The following is a 15,136-nucleotide window of genomic DNA, read 5'->3' as shown; positions in this document are numbered from 1 at the left end:
GAAATGCATGCCAGAAAAATGAAAGTTGTAAAGGAAAATTCAGCTGAGACCTCATACATCACTGTCTGCTCAGCGTCGGGGCGAGCGCGCGCAAACATACACACGCGTGCACGCGCGCACCGTTTCACTATTCAGCCTCTGTTCTTTCATTAGCGTTTGCCACGGTTCCTCCAGGCGCCCTTATTAAGAAAATCAATGAAACGATAACTTAATATAAAACTGTCCAGTTCCGTTTTAACATGATACAGTTGGCTGGATCTTTTCTTGTTATTTAGGGAGCTTTAAATTCATTCCCCCGAGTTTCTCCCCTCCCAATACACGCTAATGTGAGAGGATGACAGATGAAAAACTAACTTTAGCTTTGCGCTCCAGCCATTCGAGACACCGTCGAAACGACTAACACCGGGTGAAATCACGCTTGTAAAATGCTGATGATGTAAAACTATCGCGGGTTTGGGGATTTAAAAAGCCGTCGTCTGTGACAGCTCTGTGATTTCTGAGAAATGCGGCTCTTATAGTCTTGGGAACGCGCTTGAGTTGGATGATTAATGAACGCCTGGGTTTCTATGATATAAAGTTTGACTGCTTGGATTGCAATAATTGAACTATAACTGCAACCATTCAACAAATGAAGCCAAAATCATGAAATGACTTACGTCCAAATTGTGTTTTATGCAGTGGACAGTGTTTGTTCTCAGATAATTACAACTTAGGAAACTGTATAGCAGTTAGCCTATTTCATCGTGAACGTAAAATATTTGGCTTATTATATATTTGATACAGTAATCTACCAGAAAGTGTACAAATGGCCTACTTGTCGTTATTTTGAACGGTGGATTACAATTTTAAAGCTATAAATATTGTGAAAATGTTAATTAACCATGGGTTTACTACACATAAAAAACGTACTCGGTTACTAACGTAACCTCTGTTCTCTCTAGAGAGGGAACGAGTACTGCGTAAGTATCTTACGCTATGGGGAAAATCCTTTTCTGCGAGATATTGAAGCCAAAAATTATCCTTAATTTTGAAATAATGTAAAGCGCGTTGCAGCAGCATACAGACATAGGCGAAACAGCTTGCGCGCCTATTGGCTGCTCTGCGGCAACTGCAGCAGCCTATAGAGCGAGGCCTGACGCGACGCCAGATCCAATGGGGGCATTTCGCGCCCTTTGCGTCGCTTCGCGCCCTTTTCGTAGCTTCCCGCCTAAAAGGGTGTGGTCTAGGCCTATAAAGACCGCTCGTAGGCAGCTATTATCTGGTTTTTCATCATCGAAGCAACCAGAGCGTGCGCATGCACGGCAAGATACGCAGTACTCGTTCCCTCTCTAGAGAGAACAGAGGTTACGTCAGTAACCGAGTACGTTCTCTTACGAGAGGTCTCTCGTACTGCGTAAGTATCTTACGCTATGGGGACCCAGTGTAAAACGCTGTGCATGCTGAGATCTGACACCAAAGACCCAAGGGCGAAAGCCCGGGGTTCATACAGTTCATAATCACCTATAGAACTCACAGGGAGTCCGGGGAAGAGGGAGGGGCAACGCCGCACTCTTCCACATAGTGCAGCGTCACTCAGACGCTAAGTAAACGTACATACAAGGCGGGGTTACGGCCTGAGCTGACGTAAGAATAAGGGTCTTCACACAGTTTGCCCAGACACATCTTGTGCTATTACTTTCACTGTCGACCCTAGAGCTGTGCTCAGTAGACGCAGCATTCCGAGCTGATAACATCAGGTCAGACAACACTGAACATCTAGACTGACAGCAATCTGGCCTGTAAGGCGGGAACCTCCAGGTTGTAAAACCTTATAAATGTAGACGGAGAGGCCCAGCCCGCCGCCGTACAAATATCTTGCAAGGCAATCCCACTCGACCAAGCCCACGATGAGGCCACGCCCCTCGTGGAATGTGCTCTGACACCTAGCGGGCACTGCATGCCCTTGGAAGCATATGCCAACGCAATAGCATCAACTATCCATCTGGATAAGCTCTGTTTCGACGCGGCCAGTCCCTTGGGACGCCCGTAAAACGAAACAAAAAGCTGTTCTGTCTGTCTAAAAGCAGACGAGCGAGACACGTAAGCTCGTAATGCCCTGACTGGGCATGGGAGGCTCGCGTCCGTTTCCTCATCATTGACCGGTAGGGCTGACAGCGCGATGACCTGTGCCCTAAACGGTGTGTTGAGTGATTTTGGAACGTAACCATGTTTGAGTTTGAGTATGACTTTAGAGTCATTAGGTCCAAATTCCATGCACGTCGCGCTCACAGAGAGTGCGTGCAAATCCCCTATGCGCTTCACTGAAGCGAGAGCCAGCAGAAACACAGTCTTAAGAGACAGGTATTTCAAATCAATCGTCTGCAGAGGCTCGAATGGTCCACCTTTCATGGCCTCTAGTACCACAGAAAGGTCCCATACGGGGACTGAGGGAGGTCTGGGGGGATTTAGTCTTCTAGCTCCCCTCAGGAAGCGAATAACTAAATCGTTCCTTTCTATTGACTGACCTAACGTTGTGCTCGAAAACGCTGTTATGGCCGCCACATAGACTTTGAGCGTGGACGGGGTTCTGCCCTTGTCCAGCAGCTCTTGTAGAAAGGAAAGCACCTCCATCACACCACAGTTAGTGGGTGACGAGCCGCGGGCTGCGCACCAGCCCGAAAACACTGACCATTTTGAGGAATAGAGCCGTCTCGTAGACGGGGCTCTAGCCTGCGTGATCGTGTTTAATACTCCTTTAGGGAGTTCATCATATATTCGCTGGTGGCCCAGACATGAAGGGACCACAGCTCTGGGTGAGGATGCCAAATCGAGTCGCTGGCCTGAGAGAGAAGGTCTCTCCTCACTGGTATCGGCCACGGGACAGTGCTCGTCAGCTGCATCAGCGCTGGGAACCAGGGCTGGTTTTCCCAAAACGGCGCTATCAGCAGTATTGAACATCCTTTTTCCCTGACCCTCTCTATCACCTGAGGTAGGAGAGAGACGGGGGGAAAAGCATAGAGATGACGGCGGTGCCATTCGTGGGCCAGCGCGTCTCTGCTTTTTGAGTAAAATTCCAGACAGTGAGCGTTGTTCGGAGACGCAAACAGGTCTACTTCCGCTCTGCCGAATTTTTTTTTTTTTTTTTTCACAGTAGTTGTACTGTCTGTGGGTGTAGAGACCATTCGCCTGCTGGAACATTGTTCCTGGACAGTCTGTCTGGCCCTATGTTTAGAAGCCCCGGCACATGCACTGCTTTCAGCGAGCGCAGGTTGCGCTGAGCCCATACCAGGAGGCGTTCTGCAAGTCTGTATAGGTTTTTGGACCTGAGACCACCCTGGCGATTTATATAGGAAACCACTGACATGTTGTCCGAGCGGACTAGTACATGGTTTCCTTTTATTTGGGGACAGAAGCGCATCAGCGCGTTCTGTACTGCCAGCATTTCGAGGCAGTTGATATGCAGGAGCTTTTCCCGTTCTGACCACTGGCCAAAAGACGGTCTGCCCTCGAGCAGAGCCCCCCATCCCGAGGTGTACGCGTCCGTAGACACCACTTTTATTCTCGAGGAAGTCCCCAGGCTTACACCTGACTGGTACCAGTCGACTGCTTTCCACGGTTCCAGGGCTGTGACACATTTCTGATTGACCGTGAGACGAAGCCGACCGGACGCCCACGCTTGACGCGGGACGCGCGCTTTCAGCCAGAACTGCAGTGGGCGCATACATAGCAGACCCAGCTGCAGAACTGATGACGCTGAGGCCATGAGACCCAGCATTTTCTGAAATTTTTTGAGCGGGACGGACGCGCCGCAGCGGAACGAGCCCGCTGTGTGCTGAATGTCCGCTGCGCGCTGTGATGACAGCCGCGCTATCATTGACAGCGAGTCCAATTCTGTGCCCAGGAAGGAAGTTTTCTGACTGGGGGACAGGGAGCTCTTCGCCCAATTGACTCTGAGACCCAAATTCTTGAGGTGATCGAGTAACATGGTCGTATGCTGTACAAGCACTGAGCGAGACTGCGCTAGAATCAGCCAATCGTCCAAATAGTTCAGTATGCGCACGCCTTTCAGTCTGAGAGGAACGAGCGCTGCGTCCATGCACTTCGTAAATGTACGGGGTGCCTGGGACAAACCGAACGGCAGGACTGTGTACTGATATGCCTGGCCCTCAAAGGCGAATCTCAAAAATCGCCTGTGACGTGACGCTATCTGTATTTGAAAATACGCGTCTTTCAGATCCACTGACACGAACCAGTCTCCTTGGCGAACTTGCGCGAGGATTTTTCTGGTCGTGAGCATCCTGAACCGACGCTTCACCAGCGCTTTGTTCAGTTGCCTTAGATCTAATATGGGTCTGAGACCACCGTCTTTTTTCGGTACCAGGAAATATCTGCTGTATAGCCCTGCTTCGCTTTGAGCTTGAGAAAGGGGCTCTATGACCCCTTTGCTCAATAGTTTCGCCACTTCGGCTCAAAGCAGGTGTGCTGCTTCTGTCTGCATTGTGGTCTCGACACGCGCTATATAGCGGCGCGGGCGTCGGTGAAACTGTAGCGAATAGCCTCCTTTTATAATGTCCAGCACCCATTTCGAAACCCCTGGAAGCTTTTCCCATGCGTTTGCATGAATAGCTAGAGGTTGAATACGAAGCGCGCTCCGTTCTTTCAGTAACGGAGTGGTTTCGGTGTGCTGTGGCACAAGAGACGTGCTCGTGACATTCGGGGCGTGGGGCACGCTGATAGCGGGAACTATTATGTCTGTGTGTGGATGTGGTTGTGTGGCAACAGGCACATTTAACACACTGCAAACACCGTTCGCCTGCATATAGGGAACGCCTTTTGGTTTTGTTTTTACAGAAACCTTGGGGCATGCATAATGTGATGTCTGTGGGCACTGAGAAGTGGGCACGTTTACCACATGTGAAGCGCAATCGATCTTAAAGTCGATTTTATGTGCGCGACAGGCCTGTGTGACAGGCTGTGCTTGTGTGTAGAGATGAGCACTAGGTAGTGGGCATTCTTACTACACGTGAAACACCATCGGCCGTGGCCGGGACTCCAGAAAATACACTCTATTGGGGGTTTATCTGGGTAGCCGTGAAAACAACCTTTGTGTGCAGGCAAGCGGGCGACAGAACCGGCTTGTTGGCTGCAGCAAACACTGGAACAGTCACATTTAACACACTCCAAACATCGTTCGCTTGCATGGAGCGAATGCACGTTGATTTCATGCAAAACGTGCTCGTGACATTTGAGGCATGGGGCACGCTGATAGCGGGAACTATTATGTCTGTGTGTGGATGTGGCTGTGGGGCAGCGGGCACATTTAACACACTCCAAACAACGTTCGCCTGCATAGAGCGAATGCACTTTTGGTTTCGTTTTCACAGAAACCGTTTGACGTGCATAATGTGGTGTCTGTGGCCACTGTGAAGCAGGCACATTTACCACGTGTGAAGCGCAATCGATCTGAGTCGATTTTATGTGCGCTGTGCTTGTGTGTAGAGATGAGCACTAGGTAGTGGGCATTCTTACGACACGTGAAACACCATCGGCCGTGGCCGGTTGTGAAGCGCAATCGATCTGAGTCGATTTTATGTGCGCTGTGCTTGTGTGTAGAGATGAGCACTAGGTAGTGGGCATTCTTACGACACGTGAAACACCATCGGCCGTGGCCGGTTGTGAAGCGCAATCGATCTGAGTCGATTTTATGTGAGCTGTGCTTGTGTGTAACATTAGAGATGAGCACTGGGTAGTGGGCATTCTTACGACACGTGAAACACCATCGGCCGTGGCCGGGACACCAGACAATACACTCTATTGGGGGTTTATCTGTGTAGCCGTGGGAACGACTTTTGTGTGCAGGCAAACGGGCGACGGAGCTGGTTTGTTGGCTGCAGAAAACACTGGAACAGTCACATTTTCTGGAACTGGACGAGCGAATAACTTTGGTGGGGGTCCGGCAACAGCGGGACTCGTACACAGTCGTTTTCCTAGTTGTGCTAGGACGATTTCGGAGGCTCAGGTTTCAACTCAATTCTGGGCCGCGGGCCGCATCTGGCGGGGCAGCGGCCAGACGAGAAAAACGTCAGAAAGCGTTAGCCACGGGTGCCTCTCAGCAACGGTGAGAGACCATGTTACGCAGCGCTGACGCGGCTTGCCGGCGGCGAAAGCGCGGCGGAGCAGGTTTGACGTCTGACGGCAAGCTTTAGAGGGGAGGGCCGACTTAGCACGCCGTCCAGCGGAGGGCAGACATAAGTGGGCTGCTATCGCCTCTTCTGAGCAGCATGCGCGTTCCCGTTTGGGGAACGGAAATCCTCTTCCTCCTTCATGGCCCCCTCGTCAGCGGCGTCGATTGAAGCGGTGGCAGACAGCGGCCGCTTTACGTCGGGAACAGAGGCTGAAGAGGTCGATGAAGCAGGCGGGCGAACCGGCGAGCTTTGTCGGCTGGGGGAGGGATCCGGGGCCCGCTGGGCACGACGCTTTTTACGGCGCTACACCGCAGCGGGCGGGGGAGCAGTCTCAGTGAAGAAGGCAAGGCAAGTCCTCAGAGTTGCCATTGGCATCTGCACGAGCCGTATGAAGGCATCTTTAAAACACACTGTAGATTATAAAGGATATAGGCGCCGGAAAGCGCAACAGGAAGGCACGGAAGGCGGCGTGGCCAGCAGCTTCAGTGGCTCGTCCCGCTGAGATGCTTGCAGTCGACGGCGGCTTCTTCTCCGGCTCCAGCGATGCGTGTGCTTCGCTTGAAGGATGAAAAATCAGATAATAGCTGCCTACGAGCGGTCTTTATAGGCCTAGACCACGCCCTTTTAGGCGGGAAGCTACGAAAAGGGCGCGAAGCGACGCAAAGGGCGCGAAATGCCCCCATTGGATCTGGCGTCGCGTCAGGCCTCGCTCTAATAGGCTGCTGCAGTTGCCGCAGAGCAGCCAATAGGCGCGCAAGCTGTTTCGCCTATGTCTGTATGCTGCTGCAACGCGCTTTACATTATTTCAAAATTAAGGATAATTTTTGGCTTCAATATCTCGCAGAAAAGGATTTTCCCCATAGCGTAAGATACTTACGCAGTACGAGAGACCTCTCGTAAGAGAACAACAACAACAAAACATGTTTACTATTGTATTATTAGTAAAACAGTGGTTATACAAATGTGACCTTGAAACAAACCTGTCATAAGGGTCTTTTTTAAAAAATTTAGATTACAACATCTGAAAGCTGAATAAATAAGCTTTCCATTGATGTATGAGGCATTTTAGGATAGGACTATATTTGGTCGAGATACAACTATTTGAAAATTCTGAATCTGAGGGTGCAAAAGAATCAAACTATTGAGAAAATCGCTTTCAAAGTTGTCTCAGCAATGCATATTACTAATCAAAAATTAGGTTCTGATATATTTACGGTAGGACATTTACAAAACATCTTAATGGAACATAATCTTTGCTTAATATAGTGATTTTTGGCATAAAAGAAAAATCGATCATTTTGACCCCTGCAATGTATTTTTGGCTACTGCTATTTTGGTTTTGTGGGCCAGGGTCGGAAATGGTAATCAATACGCAAAAAAAAAAAAAATGGTTATTACTTTGGTAAATTTTCGGCAACCTTGGCAAAGTAATGCAGGCCTACAATAACAGATTGTTTCAGAAATGATATTCCCCTCTTAAATTATTCGGTGTCGTGATTATATAGACTATAAATACTGGTGGACCTTTCTTTTAAAATACCTTTTAATCCTTTGAGGTTTGAGTTCTCTCAGACACGCGTGCTCGCGCAGGTGTGGAGCGCGCTCTCGAGCACTTGCTTTGGGTGCCAGTGATAAAGGGCGGGTTGAAAACACCTCAAAACAAACAAAGACTCAGTCAGGACTCAAACAACATCTACACACATTTTGCCTGAGCTGAACATAACCAAACTGAAATTTCATGTCATTCACTGAGGATTTTGAGGACTTCTATTATTGTAAGGATGAAGGTTTTTTTTATGATCATTTTTACAAGCCAACTCTTCACATCTCAGGGGCAAGTAAGTAACTTTAAAACAATATAATCTAAAAATTAACCCTAGAGAGAAACTTATATTGTTTTGTTGTCTTTGTTTGTGGGCCATTATCAATATTTTACACTTTAATGTCTTTAATGTATGGTGTATTCATTAATATTTTCATAATAATTTTTATATTATATTATATTATATTATATTATATTATATTATAGTAGTGATGGCTGCCAGCATATGTCACAATGATTAATGACTTTGACCTTTGACCTTTTTGACATGTCAAAATATGACCTATGACCCCGGATATGTATAAATAGCCATAATTAAAATTCCGGAGATGACCCCGCGACCCCGGATATGTATAAATAGACCTAATTAAAATTCTGGAGATGACCCGTGACCCTGCTAATGTATGAATAGCCATAATTAAAATTCCGGAGATTATCCCGTGACGTGTTAAAGATGGTTTTAGGGTTTTTATGAAGATTAATGATGGTTGAACTCTGACCGGTGAAATTGTAGCAATGAGGGGCCATTTTTGAAGTCTTCAGACATCCGGCGATCACACGGTGACCACATGAGGGGATACATTTCTTTAGGATGTAAGAAAAGAAAGATGTAAGATTTATATTTTTATACAAGATTAAATGTCATTATATATATTCAATGGTCTGGCTGGTTATACTTGTTTATATGATTTATCAGAACACAGTTTTGTATGCTTATATGGTTTTTACGTGGTTTATGAGGATATCTTTTGAGCCATTTAAATTAAAACACTAACAATCAATTTAAATGTTTTATTTAAAATATAAATATGAACTGTAATCATTACATCTATGGATCACCCTTATAAAAGTCATTACAGTGTGTAAAGAAAACCAATATCTATGAGCATATACATAAAACACCACAGCCATTATAAAACAAGCAAATTCAATCAATTAAACTTTAAAGTTAAAGTTAAAGTCTCTTACATTTTTTCCAGAGAATAAAACACATCTTAATGTTACAAGCATCCTGTGTCAAATGGACTGCTCTCAAAATGCACACGAGTTAAGTTAAATTAGATCCAACACTCTCCCTCTCTCTCTCTCTCTCTCTCTCACACATACTCTGAGTCTTTGCCGGTTGTGTGTGTGTCTCAGATGTGGTAGTTATTATTTAACTTAAATATCCGTTGCGAGAACAGATATGCTTTCTTTAAAGCAGAACCGTAAGCACAATTGACTTCTATGAAAGCTTCTCTGTCTCTCTTTCTCTCTTTCTCTCTCTCTCTCTCTCTCTCATTCAATCATCCAAGTCTTATTCTCTGTTATATGTAATGAATATAAATAAATAATTTGATCACACACAATATAAAACAAAACATTTACACTAGTTTTAGGTTGTTAAAAAAAACAAAAACAAATGTTGTACATTTTTCCAGGAGCAGGAAAAAGAGATTAAGATTATAAACACCAAATGTAAAAAATAAAAAATAAAAAAAGCTTATATATTTTAACAAGCCTAATGATAAGGGATATTCTGACCCCGACATGTCTGGACATGTCAAATGTTTTATGGAGGTTTTCCATAGACATAATTCAATTCAGTTTACCGTTTTTATTTGTTATATGCTATTCGCAGAAAATTTAAGTTTCTACATTATAATGAGAAATTATTAAATTTACATTATTGTAATACATTTTATACTGTATCTCCCTCTAAACATACCCATCACAGTGACGCTTTTAGCGCTTTTATTCTTCATAAACAACAATTACTTTAATGTATAATTTAAGAAGCTGTTATGTGCATCAGATATGGGTAATAGTTTGGCACCGGATGCAACCCCTAATGTTTTGCTCTGTTTAAAATGCACAATAGGTATTCTGTGTGGGAGCCTTACATTTGTGTCTTTCAAGAAGAAGCCCCCATCCATGATGCCTTTGGGGCGTGCACGCTGGGATATTTCCTCACAGAGGACAGCTAGCACAGAGGCCATTGTTCAAAATACTGATTCAACAATTAATGTAAAGTGAGAAATTTAGATGAAATATAAAATCTCAAAGTGTTTGTCATGTAAGTTTATAAACATTAATGTCAAAATAAGTAAAGGAACCTTTTTATTTTATCAGACCAAACCATAAGGATTATTGTGATTATTGTATTATGATTCAGTATCAGCCCCTAAACCTGCTCAATCACAGTAAACTTTCTCTAGTTCTCTATTTTTAATAAACATCATTTAGTATATTTTTATAACATTTTTACTGTACAAACTGAGCACCTATACATCACGAAAAAAATCAACATACTACCATGTTTAATAAAATATTGTAAGTAATCTAAATTAATATAGTAGGACATTTCGTCATAAATCACATTACGTTGTTATATCAGCCTAATATCCAAATTATTATACAAATTTGTGATCTAATAAGTCCTATAAACAATTCAAGTTAAAAAGCGACTCGATTAAAAGACAAAATCTTTTTGTGTTAAGTAACAAACATGTTACTACAGCAAAACAAATCATTGTTTAACATTTATATTATTAAGTTTATTGTAGTTATAAAACATCAAAGTAACAAATATGATACTACAGCAAAACAAATCATTCATCGTACATCTTAAACATGTATTCTACATTTATTTAGGTTTTTGTTCTTATAAAACACATTAATTGCTTCTTTTAAAGATGATACTAAACAAAATGAGATTATATGTATTGTAGAAATAAACATTTACAATACTTTTAGGTGATCATAAATATAAAACACAGTAGCAAACATATTACTACAGCAAAACAAATCATTCATCGTACATCTTAAACATGTATTCAACATTTATTTAGGTTTTTGAACTTATAAAACACATCAGTCGCTTCTTTTTAAAGATGAAACTAAACATTTCCATGTTTATAAAAAGAAACATTTAAGTCCTATAAACATTTCAAGGTAAAAAGTGACTCGATTAAAAGACAAAATCTTTTTGTGTTAAGTTACAAACATGTCATTGTAAATATACTAATCATTGTTTAACATTTATATTATTAAGATTATTTAAGTTATAAAACATCAAAGTAACAAATATGATACTACAGCAAAACAAATCATTCATCGTACATCTTAAACATGTATTCTACATTTATTTAGGTTTTTGTTCTTATAAAACACATTAATTGCTTCTTTTAAAGATGATACTAAACATCTCCATGTTTATAAAAATAAACATTTACAATACTTTAAGGTGATCATAAATATAAAACATAGTATCAAACATGTTACTCCAGCTAAACAAATCATTATTCAACTTTTAAATTTTTAAGTTTATTGATGATATACAACTTCAAAGTAACAAACATGTTACTAAAGCAAAACAAATCATTCATCGTACATCTTAAACATGTATTCAACATTCAAGGTTTTTGAACACACATCAGCCGCTTCTTTGTAAAGATGATACTAAACATCTGCATGTTTATAACAAGAAACATTTACATTAGTTTTAAGTTATCTTTAAAAAAAAAGGTTTACATTATTTTCTTTGAACAATGATGTCCATACATGGATGAGTGATTTACAAAATCAATAAACAAACAAAAACATTTAGTTTAAGGTGAATTAATAATAAAAATTAAATAAAAACTCACAGTACCATGTCTTGTCCATTGTGAAACTGCAAATGAGTCTGCCACAGACCCTCACAGGATGGGGCGAGGGAGGAGGCGGGAGGGGTGAGGGATGAGATATGCTCTGTGAAGTTGGTCTGTTAACTTTTTCTAAGTGAATGTTTTGAATGCTCAACATTTATTTCAAAGTGGAGCATTACTTCAAAGTATAAATAAATACTACTACACCTGATATCCTTCGGTAGAAATGGCTCAAACTATAATTTATATATTGTTTCAAACACTTTAGATTGCTTAAAAGTTTACGGTAGGTTCTTTAAGTTTATTCTTTCTACAAGGGTACTAACAAATAAGAGTGTTTTAAAATAGACCTGAGCTAGACATTTTTAACTACATGTTAAAAATGATACATATCCTCAAACAAGACCAATCATTAAAAACAGCTGCAGCTATTTTTGTCTAATGTCATTATCTGATTCTCTTTAATTTATAAGACTTACTTTTTTTTTTTTTTTTACAAATGTTGATGTTGCTTTTATCAGTCTAATCAATATTGTGTATGTCCAGATACTGTTTCTAAACCAAACAATGAAAACATAATATATTTTATTTAATTATTTTGCACAAGTACCATGGTTTCGTGTTTTTAAAGGCTTGTCAATGCTTTAGATGCAATGCAACATGAAATGAAAGAGTTGTATTAGTTGAGCTTGATTCAACAGTTTATAGTCAATTTAGAGTAGAGTAATAGAGTCAACCTTATCGTCCTTGCTATTCTCCACATACAAACCGTAAGCAACAACCTAAATTCAATAAAACCAGTTACACATCATGTAAGAAAGGCCTCATAATGCATACAGTCAAGCAGTATCCGCAACTTTTCTTGATTTGTTGTCATCGCTCTTACATTTGCAATTGATTCACTGGGTGGGTCAAGATCATCAATAATGTTCTTCACTTTTGAACTAGCTTACTGTTTTTTCCTTTTAGGAAGATCTGATAACCTGAGAATACGAAAAGAAAAAGGATATTGGAAAAAAAAAAATATATATATATAGAATAGTAAGAAAAAAATTACTTCAACCTTGTACTGACCTCTGTTCACAGTCTTTATCAGGTTTCTGATCTGAAACATTAGGGAAACAAAGACTGTTAAGGACAATCCATGCGCTACAACATGCTATCTTATTCAGTGTACAGTTTGCCTTCAGCGGTTATGTGGATGTGTCCAAAATATGAGGTTATCATAAAAATACAACCCCATAAATAAATAAAACAGCTTATATAAAATTTACTTTGGGGCTTTACTTTAGACTCCAGATCAACATTATCTAACGGTTAAGCAACTCCATCTAATTACCATTTTTTAATAGTTTCACATACCAACATTTATTTGCTTGTTTGTTTGGTTGTTGTAGACAATGTACATGTATTACACTTACAATATACCATCACATTTGATTTGCCAGACGTTGCAGAAGTCATAGTCATTGTAACGGAGCCTAGACTTGATCCAGTTATGACAGGGGCATATATAATACCGCCATTAGACGTGGAGCTCCTGCCTTTTTACAGAAAATGGGTCAATTCATATATTAGTTAATTGTACATCTGATAATGATTCTCCATTATTAATATATAAATCACACTAACATTTTACATGGATGCATGATGGTCCTTGTCTTGAAGTCTCTGTTGAATTAAAAAAACAAAACAAAAAAAAGTGTTATTTTGAATGGAAAAAGTCAGGCAAACATCCTATGGACTGTATTGCAATCCACCTACTTTACTGTGATATGTATTTAAAAGTAGTCCTATTCATAGCACAGGTCTTTACTATACAAGGCAGTTCAGTTACCTGTCACTAAAGTTGAACTAGGGCCTATCTAAAGACTACTTGTGGCCACCCAGCTACAACTCAGGACTAAAAATACATCCTTCTTCTTTAGATCATATTATATCTGTATCAAATCACTGTTAATGTACACAGATTTCACACAAGGCTGTATGACATTTTTCAGTAGACTGAATATGTTTGTATGTTTTAGCTTAAATGAAATGTTTCATATATACCCCTAGGTTCGCTTTATAAATGGACTTTCATTTTTATGAAGGTATGCAGTAGGCCTTATGCACCCATTGCGGTGCAAAAAACGCACTTTTGCAAACCAACTTGACTGTAGTGCCCACTGTTTTGATCCATTTTTGGCCGGGAGAAAATTCATTTACATCATCTTCTTTCAGCAAATCTAGAAATTTTCGACACATAGAAATAAAAAAAAATAAAAATTGCTATAACCTTGTATTGGCCCCGGTTTAGAGTCTCTATCAGGCTTCTGATCTGAAACATTAGGGAAACAGAGTTTATTACTAAGGACACACACACACACACAATACATGCACTACAACAATCTCATCTCTACATGCAGTCATCATCATACCCAGAATGTCCCTAGTGGTCACGCTGATTGCCTCTTTGCTGTTAACACAGACATCTGTCACATCAGGCCGTGTTTCCTTTTTCAGGCTTCTTACAATCTTCATTTCGTTCTTAAGGTTTGTTTTACGTTTAGTATCCCCCGTACAATCATGATTCGGATCACACTCATCGACGATGACCGTGTTCATCGGTTTGAGCATTTGTCCTTTGTAATATGGTTTAAACATAGAGTCTACGACGACTTTTACACCGCACATTTTTTCTGCGGCACAGCTGCACTCCGATTGATCATCTGTAGCAGCGCCAGACCTACAGTTGTGCTCCATCAGGTTTGGCGTAGTTTCAGACGTTCTTTTCAGAATTCAGTTTTCTCCAAGACGTAGCCGTTTCCTAGAATTTCGGATTTGACCGTTTACTCCGCGAACCACCAGTGTTATAAGCAGAAATTTTGCAGCAGAGCCGTGGTTCAGTAAAAAGGGGTTGTTGATCATCAAGATGTTGCAGTAGGGTCGTCGTCCAAACCTGGTTATGCTCACAGTGTCGGTTGAACTCAGTTACTGCCGAGTTGACGAGGACCGCAGTTGTTGGTTTTACTGATAGGGTCCACCCTCACTAGTTGTAAGGTCTAAGAGGGTTGTGGCCGGAAGGCTTGAAAATCAGTCAGGCACCCAAGATAAGTTTTGCTCAAGCTAGTTATAATATTTTGATTAAAGATTATAGGCTCAAAAAATAAGATCCACGAACCAAGTGTTAACTATTATACCAAAGATAATGTTAGGTTGTTAAAGATTTTAGTGCCAATTCCATAATAAAATGTTTCAAATAAATTTACAAATGTGATAAATAATACATGCAACACTAGACATCAACAATATTGTGTTTTAAAATATGTTTACACCTTTTAAACATATGATAAAATGTGAATAAAAAGAGGCAAAGGGGAAATTTTATCCAATAAATGTTTATTAAAACAATTAAACATATAGCAAGAAACAGAGGAAAAGACTCAGTGCTTTACAATTTGGTTGTGCAAATGGAGAACATAGATCTCCAGGCTGATATACATCCAATACATATTGATGCATAACCACAATAAAACACT

Source organism: Garra rufa, chromosome 25, assembly GCF_049309525.1.
Source record: "Garra rufa chromosome 25, GarRuf1.0, whole genome shotgun sequence".
NCBI lineage: Eukaryota > Metazoa > Chordata > Actinopteri > Cypriniformes > Cyprinidae > Garra > Garra rufa.
This window is presented reverse-complemented; position numbering follows the sequence as displayed.